This window comes from Chrysemys picta, chromosome 6, assembly GCF_011386835.1.
Source record: "Chrysemys picta bellii isolate R12L10 chromosome 6, ASM1138683v2, whole genome shotgun sequence".
Lineage (NCBI taxonomy): Eukaryota > Metazoa > Chordata > Testudines > Emydidae > Chrysemys > Chrysemys picta.
In genome coordinates this window covers 14,194,678-14,205,414 of record NC_088796.1, presented here as the reverse complement: position 1 = coordinate 14,205,414, position 10,737 = coordinate 14,194,678, and the positions used below count along the sequence as shown (strand labels likewise).

The 10,737-nt window shown below is 42.4% G+C and overlaps 1 protein-coding gene across 5 annotated transcripts in view; it reads left to right on the top strand.

Annotated features, from left to right (window-relative positions):
* The first annotated feature begins 506 nt into the window (after positions 1-506).
* SMAD2 (SMAD family member 2) overlaps positions 507-10,737 on the top strand; it is a 77,196-nt gene continuing 66,965 nt past the window's right edge. For 4 of the 5 annotated variants that reach the window (XM_065598704.1, XM_005305422.4, XM_005305423.4 and 1 more), the window contains exon 1: positions 507-966. The gene's annotated coding sequence lies outside the window, so the exon portion shown is untranslated. Of the gene's footprint in view, positions 1,282-10,737 lie in introns of all 5 variants that reach the window. The other variant, XM_065598703.1, reaches the window with a different exon arrangement.

Sequence of the window (10,737 nt, the reverse complement as noted above, 5' to 3'; positions counted from 1 at the left end):
GTCCTGGCTGGCTCCATCTCTGCTGACACCAACTGGCCCCTACCCCGTTGGGCACTTGCACGTCCCATCGTAGCATGGTGGCCTCTCCCTCGGTAACCTGTTTCCAAACTCGCCACCACGCCTTGCGCTAGCCTGGGAAGTTCGCAGGGCAGGGGCTGCCCCTCGAGGGGGTCGTGTCGCATTCGGCATTGCGGGGCAGGCCCCTATCCTGCAGCTTGGGCAAGGGCCAGAATCATGAGTTTGGAGAGCACAAGACACAGGCACCCCCCCCCATTTAATGGGGGGGGGGAACGCTTTGGGGCCAGTCCTGGCACGCTGGGGGAGGTCTCACTCCCGGCTTTTAACTCGTGCAGTGCCCAACGCTGTGACCCCTCCCCTCACTTTTAGCCCTTAGGCGCCACGGTGTGTGTGGGGAGAGGTCGGCTGGGATCCGCGCGTCCCTCTCGGGGGCGGGTTGTGGGATTTGATTAGTGACGGGGGGGGAGGGGAAACAATTTCTCTCTGCTGGAATCCGCTGCCGCGTGGAAGGTTACTAGTTCGTTATGCGAACTCCGCGACCGCTCGGCGGAAGGATCAGCGCTCTGCCTCAAACTCGGTTATTCGCTCTCCTTTCTGCGCAACCTCTCCCGGCGGGGAGTGACACACTTGTAGGCCAATCAGCGAGTGCCGTTCCCTTCGCGCCGATCACGCACTCTGTCGTGAGATCTCCATCACGACGTTTCTCGCCGCCTTTCGCCGATTGGGCTTAAGGCCCGCCAATCGCTAAATGGGGCGGGACGTACCCTCTATCATCCATCCACCGCCCGCTCTTCCTACAACTGACTTAAGGCAGAGCCAACCAACGGGGTCGCTACGTGCGCCGCGTCGCCTCCATTAACCAATGGCGGGGGGAGTGGGCGGCGGCCAAGAGGAAGCCACTAGCCAGCGAGAGAGGCAGCGGCAGCGGCGCAGCTAGGCGAGGAAGAGGTTGGTCTCTGGCCGGCTTTGGCGTTGGCCAGGCCGGGGCGGGGGTGGCCTCGCCAGTCAAGGCGCGGATGCTGACGGGTGGCCCTTGCGCGGGGGGGCTCTGACCTGGAGCAGGCCATGGCAGGGGTGCCCCCCCCCTTTGTTGTGGTGGGAGGTGGCGGCTGCTGTGGGGGAGGGAGGCTTGGCCGCGGGGCGGGGGGGGAGGCTCGGTTTGTGGGGGGCTGAGGCTGGCGGGGAGTGTGTGTGGGGGGATTGGGCTCCGGCTCCTTACACTGGGCCCGATTCTCTTTTTGCCTCCTCCTCGTCCCCAATATGGTAAGCAGTTGGGCCCTGTTCTCCTCCTGTTCCCAGGGGATAAATATGGGGGTGGGGGGTGCGCCTGTCTTTCGGGACACTAGGATTTGTGCGGGGCTGGGGTTGCAGGCCAGTATCGCTTATCCACTCCCCTCCCCACGAAAAGCCTTGAAAAACTCTAGCTCAGACTTTGCCAAACGAAGATCTTTACACAGATTAAATGTGGAAAATTACAGCCTGAGGAGCCAACGTTGTATGAAATTGTGAGCGATCTGAAAATAAAGCTGTGGGGATGGAAAGTGACTTTCAGCCTTCACTCCAGTGGGTGTTACCTAGGGGTTGACCCTCTCTCCCCTGCTTGTAGGCAGTGAATGCTCATCCTCTTCACCTAGATGTAAGCAAACATCTGTGAAGTATATAGCCTCAGACACAAATAAGCACATCCTACCAAGTTGGTGCTATAATTGATGTACTGTAATAACTGCAAATAGTGGTCAGTTTAGCAATTTTGCAAAATTCCCACTTGTAGCACTGTGTATATGTGTGAGGGGAAAAGTAGTTAAGTAAAATCGTTAGTTTATGCTCTGTATAAAGGATGGTTGGGTAAGAAGACAGTAGTGAGGTTCTTACCCATGAAAGCTTATGCTCCCAATACTTCTCTTAGTCTTAAAGGTGCCACAGGACCCTCTGTTGAGTCTTACAAGGGGGTTTGAAAGTTGAGTTTGGGATTCAATTTCAAATCTAAAATCACTCTTCTTGTTTGTTGTATTCTCCTGCTTCACAAACCAAGCTTACAGCTTGTAGAAAAACATTCTTAACTAAACTTCCATATTGTAATTGTTAAGATCTACTCCAGATATAAACATCTACCAGATAAATACTGTGGGTGACTGAAAACATTTTCTTAAAGTATATCTTATGTGAGTGCTGAGATGTACATATCTCTGATGAAGTGTTTTAATGCTATAATAAGCAGCCTCCTGAGTGTATACAGATAATGCAAATATATTTGTATCAAGAAGCTTACAGTGAAATAAGCCATTTAAATTATTGCATTTGATCAGAGAGGGTGTCTTAAGATATTTTTTTTTAAGCAAACTTCTCTTATCTAACAAAAGGCTGCAGTAAGGACAGTTTTATATACTTACAATTGTTTAAAATTGGCTAACTTAATTGTGGTGTGATTGCAGTGTGTCAAATTTAGCAAAATGCAAACTTGAAAAAAGTTTTTTTAATATATATAAAATAAATAAGACAGCCTCCCCCTCCCCCGTAACCACTCATTTTTCACCCCAAACTGATCAGGTTCCTGTAGCTGAGAGAAAGGGGCCCTTTCAATCAGATAAGATTCCCGTTTGAAATGATTTGTAGACTTTCCTTCATAGATATTTTTGTTCTTTCTCTGGCATTAGAAAAAGAGGATTATATTTTGCTCTTCAGGGATATCTTAACTTGTTGCTTCCACAAAATTATTAACGGTCTTTCAAGTATCAAGGGAGGTAAAAATCAGTTTGATACATTACTCTAGTTATAGTCTTAAATTGCTAAGATTGCTGTTGTGATGTTAACTTTTATCATGAGGTTAACTCTTCTTATCAAACTGTCTGTACTGGGCTAGCTTGATTATCACTTCAAAAGTTTTTTTTTTTCTCTTAATTAATTGGCCTCTCTGAGTTGGTAAGACAACTCCCACCTGTTTATGCTCTCTGTATGTGTGTATATATATCTCCTCAATATATGTTCCATTCTATATGCATCCGAAGAAGTGGGCTGTAGTCCACGAAAGCTTATGCTCTAATAAATTTGTTAGTCTCTAAGGTGCCACAAGTACTCCTGTTCTTCTTTCTATAGTAAGAGAGAGTGTAGAAGTGAAGTTCTTGCTCCCCCCACCACAAACAAAAAAACCAAACCAGCTTATAGTCCACACTCCTAACTCTTCCCCCCCCACACACAAAAAAGCAAAGGTGTAATATGGTATTAACCCTCAATGAGACTCAATTCTTAAATAATTTGATTATTTAAACCCAATTACAGGAATTTCAAATTGATGTTTAACAATGTATTGGAAGATGTGGTAGCTTACCACTGCACTGGATTTCCTTTTTGAAGCCCCATACAGTTCAGACTCAGAAGCGTAGATTAGCAAAAATAGTGTGCAGAATTTCAGAGTTCTTTTGATAGCGAAGACTAGAATTGTGGATATTCTATGTCATGTCAAACTTACAGTAGAAATAGTCAACTCTAGTGAGGTTTAGAAGGTCAAATGGTAATTGAAAAGGCTTACCCTTTTTAAGGGTTTAGTTCCTGTCTAAATTGACCTCTTTCTCTTCTCTCTCCCCCCCCTTGTTGATTTTAATTTGTTCATACAATGAGAATTTCCAAACTAAAGGCCCTCCTGGATCCTTCTCAACCATCTTATGTCAACTTGCACTTTCCAAAGTGCTGAGCACCTGTAGTTACCATTGAGTTTAATTGGGGCTTGTAAATGCTCAGTATTGCTGAAAGCTTGAGAGATGTAAACTCTTCCCATCTCCCTCCCTCCCCCCCCCCCCAAAAAGCTTAAGAGAACAAACCTTGCAACAAGTCTGAAGGGTAAGGAATTTGGAGAGGGAGAAGAGAATTCCAGATTCTGTCTCAATAAAGAACAGTACATGATGAAACTTTAGTTATTGTAAAAGTATTAACACTGTGTTAATGGGCTGTGTGTGTAAATTTTCTGTAATTGAAAGCGTCCATTTATGAGACTGACTTACTAAGTGAGCTGTAAATTCTGCTTTTCAAATTGGATGTAATGACTTTTTTTATCATAAAGCCACAAACTGCTTGTGAACTGTGATGAGAGGCAAACAATACCTAAGCTTACTTTGCCAAAATATTTGTAACTGTTAATTTGTTAAACTGAATTGCTGCAGGTCATGCGATGGGATTAGTAGTTTTTGTAGTAGAACACAGGGTACAGACAGTCCTGTGTTCAGTACTGCCTGGGCTAGAAGAAATGGAGGGAGTGCAGGTAATAATTCTGAAAGTTGAAAACAACTGGTTTCTTTGAAATGTCCTTGTAGAAAGTGCACTACGTAGGCTCAGGTTTCATTCCTCTTGACATTTTACTATGGTTTATGGATAACTGACAATAGCACTAATTATACTGTGCACTACAAGAGAGCAGTTAAGGGTGTGATTTCTTGCTATCTGAGCAGCTTAGGTTGGAACTTCTGTTTCATCAACAGATCTCAACTATATAAATAATGACTGAAGACTATCACTTCAGGACAGTGTGTGTGTTGGTGCGGGGGAGATTTGTTCACTTTTATAAGATAAACCATAAGCTTCATTATTTTATCTGTTATATCCTTCTGTTACTGCATTATGTTGGCAGACTTTGCTTGACTTGTATGAAGAATTAGGTAGTTTATTATTATTATTTTTTTTGTATTACAGTCTGCATTGAGGGGGGATTTCAATGACCCCTGCCTACTAGTTGTCCTCATTCTACTGGTTTATATTTTATAGTAGAATATTTATATATTCTATAATTTATATAGCTTAGCAGACTTTTCTTCACTCTTGATTTCTTTTGTTGTTACTTCTAGTGGCCATTTTAAACATGTTTCTCTGTTAAACATGCACATCAGTGTATTTTTAGTAGTCAAACTGAGGTTTGAATAGAATGCATAAAAGCCGCCATGTAACAGGCAGAGCAAATATGAAAACTACTTGCATAATTGCCATAGCATTTGGAACCATAACTCTTCTTCTGCTGAAGTGTGGACACACACACACATTTCAGCAGAAATAGAGTTATGGTTTCAAATGTGCATGCGCGCTCGCGCTCTCTCTCTCTCTATTTATTTAGCTTTGATAGCAAACAATGAAATTCTGAAAAACTTAGAGTATTTGGGTATACATGCAGTGAGCAACTTAAAACAGATGAAGTGATGAATTAAGTGAAGTGGAATCCTTGATAATTGCCCTCTTTGTAACTTTACCTAGGTTGCTAAAATACTTCTGCTCCGTTAGTCATATTACTAAGGGTATGTCTATACTTAAAGCACTGCTACTGCACCACTACAGTGTAGACTCTACCTACTTCAATGCAAGGAGCTCTCCTGCTGGCGTAGGTAATCCAGCTCCCTGAGAGGTGGTAGTTAGTTAATGGAAGAATTCTTCCATCAATCTAGCGCTCTCTACACAGGGATTTAGGTTGGCTTAACAGTGCTGCTCGGATTTTTCACACCCCTGACCGATGTAGTTAAACAACCTAATTTTATAGTGTAGACCTGGCCTAAGATCACTAAAAGTGACTCTTCTCCTTTCTCCTGCCTCTAATTTTTAATGCCACATAAAAATGGTCAATTCTATCAATACATTAAAATTCCTAATAGTTAATCCTATCTTTCAACTCTAACTCCCCATAAGAGTTGACAATATAGCTAATAAAACAACAAAGGAAAAAAGTTAGGCTTGTGTCTCTAATACTTTAACTTGTAATGGCCCGTAGTATTTGAAGGAAAAGATCTGGCTTCTAAAAACTTTCATAATTCATGGTAAGCACTTGAGTTTCTCCTAGTACCTTCATTCTAAGTATATTAAGCTTTATAAGACTTTCTCATTTGTTTCATGAAATGAGTGATAAGGAAAACAGGCTGTCTTATTCTTAAAAAAAGCAATGATGTGGCACTGTTGGCTCTTAAAGTCATCACTCTATGCAGAGTTCTAACTTTCAAACACTTTTTTTGAGGCTTCAGAGGCATGTACATATACATAAGCTTGCAGTGTGTCAGGGTAGATGGAGATATTAATGTCTTTATGATAGGAGAATAGGTTAAAGTGTGACATAGCAACAGGGTTGGGATTGACTTCTTACAGTGGTATCCTGAGGCGCCAAGTAGAATTGCATCCCATGGTGCTAGGGAGTCTACAGGGATGACATTCATGCATCCTCAAGAGTGAATTTGCTTTGTAGCCTTGGTAAGTCACTTAAGATGTGATCCAACTGGACAGTTTGCTTAACAGAAGATGGGGAATGTGCTTTGAGACTTTCACAGGAGCTACAAAAGTACAGTGTTTCTAATTATAAGTATTTTGGGAGGTATTGTTAATGTTCCTTTGTATAAGAATGCAAAACTTACTTTTAAACAGTGGGTATTTAAATTGGTGGTACTTGCAGAATCACACCTTTAAAGTTACCCTTAAGTAAAACTGTCTTAAGAGCAGGAGGGGTCTGCCTTAAGCTTCAGCAGCTGATATGAAAGCTGAGGAGGGTCCTTGGCTCTGCCACTTGTGGCACTGGCCCATTAGCTAGCCAGATGGAGCTTGGGACCAGTTAACTGACCAGATGGAGCTTGTTGGGAGGCGAGCAGCTTTAGAGCCATTCCCCACTGCTGGCCTAATTGGCTGAAGAGCTGGACTGGGACTGGAACTGAGGCCATTGCTCAGCAGGCTGGATTCTCCCCCCCCCCCCTGCAGTGGGGAGGGGAGGGTGTGAAACTGTTCCACCTGCCCAAGACCGTGTGGGGGAGAGGGCCAGGAGAGAGCTGAGGCTCTTGCTTAGTACATCAATCTGTTCTTGCATGTGCAGTTGCTGTTCAGAAGCTATGCAGCAGCACTAGAAGGAGGCAGGCTGAGTTTGTCCCATGTCATGAATCCAGTGTTGTATTAGATCATGCCCACTTCACCTCTCCCTTTATTGCATATGCTAATTAGCGTCCCAGAATTCCAGAAGTAGTGGGGAAAGATAGACGTGAATTATCTGGCTCTAGGGCTGAATTGTTTTTCTCTGGTATTCAGCTATTAACATTAGATTGGTAGGCAAGTGCAGAGTGTCATCAGATTAGAGGCTCCTTTCACTTCAGTTAGTTGGTGCAAAATTCCAGTTTTTTGCAATCTAAGGTGAATGGAAAAACTTTCATAAATTTTAAATTTAACAAAATATCTTCCATGTTTGCAATACAAACATGGTTCTATGAACTTGGAAATCAGTGTTCTGCTTAAATGATTCTTCTTTAAGGTAAGATTGAAGAAAAAAAAAATCAGATTATCACTGTTTACTTTTTGCAAGCTTCTCACTCTTAATACTGTAACATAAGATAAAAGAACAGGAGTACTTGTGGCACCTTAGAGACTAACAAATTTATTAGAGCATAAGCTTTCGTGGGCTACAACCCACTTCTTCTTATGCATCCGAAGAAGTGGGTTGTAGCCCACGAAAGCTTATGCTCTAATAAATTTGTTAGTCTCTAAGGTGGCACAAGTACTCCTGTTCTTTTTGAGGATACAGACTAACACGGCTGCTACCCTGAAACCTTACATAAGATAAATTGTAAACATTTTCCTTTGTTGAATGCCCTATTAAAGCCTCAACTTTCAGTATTATGTAAGCTAACTAAAGGATTAACTATTGTCTTTTTAAGCTATTGTCATATTAAGCTTCAGTCAATTATTTAAATGTCACATTGTACTGAATTAATATTAAAGTTGACCTATGAAGGAGACAGGGGAGCTGCTCCTCCTGTCTACCCCCCTGTTTCATATTAATTGAAAGAGGCCTAAAACTTGAAAAGCCTACTTATAACATTAGAAAGTGAGGCATTGTCTATTGTGGCCTTCTATAAAAGGCTGATCATATGACATCACAAGAGATGAGAAGTGAAATCTGAGGAAAATGGACTCTTAGTCTCTAAGTCTCTTTTGAACTGCACAATGAGTCTTCAGAGAGATTTGTTTCTGGAGGTGCTCAACACCCTTGCTTTCTTATCTAAGGGTATGTCTACACTGGTACTTATTATTGTATAGCTTATATTACATTGTCCTAAGTGCTGGTGTAGACAATGCTATATTGGAGGGAGAGCTTCTCCCACTGACATAGTTACTGCTACTCGTGGAGCTGGAGTAGTTAAGTTGGCTTAGAGCGGTTACATTACACCAATGGCTCTCAACCTTTCCAGACTACTGTACCCCTTTCAGGAGTCCAATTTGTCTTGTGTACCCCCAAGTTTCACCTCACTTAAAAACTACTTGCTTATGAAATACAAAAGAGTCACAGCACACTATTACTGAAAAATTGCCAACTTTCTCATTTTTATCATATAATTATAAAACAAATCAATTAGAATTTAAATATTGTACTTGCAATAGTATATAAAGCAGTATAAACATGTCATTGTATGAAATTTTAGTTGTACTGACTTCGCTAGTGCTTTTTCTGTAGCCTATTGTAAAACTAGACAAATATCTAGATGAGTTGATGTACCCCCTCAAAGACCTTTGCGTACATCCAGGAGGATCCATACCCCTGGTTGAGAACCACTAACTTCATTAGAGCGTTTACAGTGGCACAGCTGCATTGCTCCAGCTCTGCCGCTGTAAACTCTCTAGTATAGCTGTAGCTAAAGAGTGCTCACAAACCAGATTCCTTAGAATTACAGTAAATCTTCCAGTAAAACTAGGGAAGATAAGATTTTATTTAATCTTTTTAAGATGAGCAAGCAGACTTGTGATCTGAAATGTTTTCAAACCTTGTACATCATGAACAAAGTGCTTTTGTTTCTAGAACATCACTAGTGCTACTGTAAACAGATTTTCCAGACATTCAAGAAGGTACAGCCTTTGTCCTCATGATTTTAGTCTCTTGCATGTCAGCTGTAAGGGTCCCTCTTTATCTTCTATGCTTGGTTGTTTCCAGGATCATTGGCTTATCTTTAACGCTTGTGCAAAGGTACTGCAGCAGAATGAAGTAAATTAAGGTTTAGAATAGCAAACTTGACTTCAAAATTGTGACTTAGAAGTACCACAATTATTAGCTTTTAGTCTGCACTGTTAATTCATGTGCACATCAGACAGCAGAAATATATTTGCAGCTAGATAAAACTGGAGTTATTTCAACTCCACATTAAAGATGGATAATTCTCCTGGTAACCTGGTTTTACAGCACATAGCCTTGCGGAGCGCTTGCTATTACAAATGCATGCGTAGAGTGCTAGGTCCTGCCTACACAGCAGGATGGTCTCGTACCCTTAGGTCTGGTCTACACAGGGGTGCGGTGTTAGATCTAAGTTACGCAACTTCAGCTACCTGAAACCCTGAGTCAGTTGACTTGGGCTCACAGGGCTCAGACTGTGGGGCTAAAAATAGCCCTGTAGACCTTCAGGCTCAGGCTGGAGCATGGACTGTGAAACCCATGAGGGGGAAGAGTCTCAGAGCCTGGGCTTCAGGCTGAACCCAAATGTCTACATGGCTGTCTTTTTAGCCCTGCAACCAAAGCCCCCTAAGTCAGTTGGCCTCAGGCTCTGAGACTCAGCACTGTGGGGTTTACTTTGCTGTGTAGACATACTGTGAGGCACAACAGAAATTGCAGTCTGAGACACAAGGTGCAAAGGATGTGGAGGGGAACAAAATAGTTAATGTAAGTTGCTTATTCCTAATTGGCTAAGTACAGGGCAATGTTAATTCAGTAATTTTGTTGTGCATGTTTCAGAAGTGCATCTAGTGATTTGATGCCTCATTATAGGGAGGGTGTTCAATGTGTTGCGCTAGTGTGTCAGAGTGTAGATAGTTATGTCAGAAGAGGACAAACTTTGAGGATGTAATGATGGGAGCAAGGGATAGACAATGGAATAAGAACAAATGAGTGGGAGATAAACTGTTGGGCCTTGAAGACAGGCTCCACAGGCTTGAGCTTGATTTGGTGGAAAAGGGAGTTGCTGGCGGGACAGGGGGCTGAGGCAGTTTTTAGTTGCATTTCTTAGAATGGAATAGGAGGTGTGAGGTATTATGCAGGCCATTGGTTGAATTTGCAACTAACAGTATGGGAAATGGTTGAGTTTTAGGTGTGTGGACATAGGTGAGATTCTAGACACTTTGGAGAGAAGCTGTATAAAGCTTTTTAGACATGGGGGTAGGATGTGGAGCATGACACTCTAAGGGGGGGGAGGGGAGAGTAGTTGAAGATGATGCCTAGATCATGAGCAAGTGACAAAGGTTGACATCAACAGTGACTGTATAGAATGAGGATGTATTACGAGGAAAAGTCAGAAGTTCCATTTTTAACCATATTAAGCTGACACCAGGACTTCAAGAAGATGTTGGGCTGACATGGGACTGGCTCATTGGCAGTGGGTTGGGATTGTAATAGACTTGAATCATTGGCATAGTAAACATTATGATGTCTGTGAGTTGAGAGTGCTAAACAGGGCAAATAGTGAAGTGGCAGTGGTCTAGAATAAAGCCATATGAACTCCCTATGAAGGAATGGAAAAGAGAACAGAATAAAACTTAGTTGAGCTTTTGCTGGAGTAGTTCATCAGCACAGCATGGGATCAGCATCCATATTGTTACTTTGTTTGCATCAGTTTTCCAGCCACAATTGTGCAATTCTTCACTTGTGGCTTTTTGCTTGGTGCACATTAAGGTGAGTTACAACATTAATTCCTGTTTGGATAACTTTTGGATAATGTGACAAAGATGTAGGTAAAGAGGTCT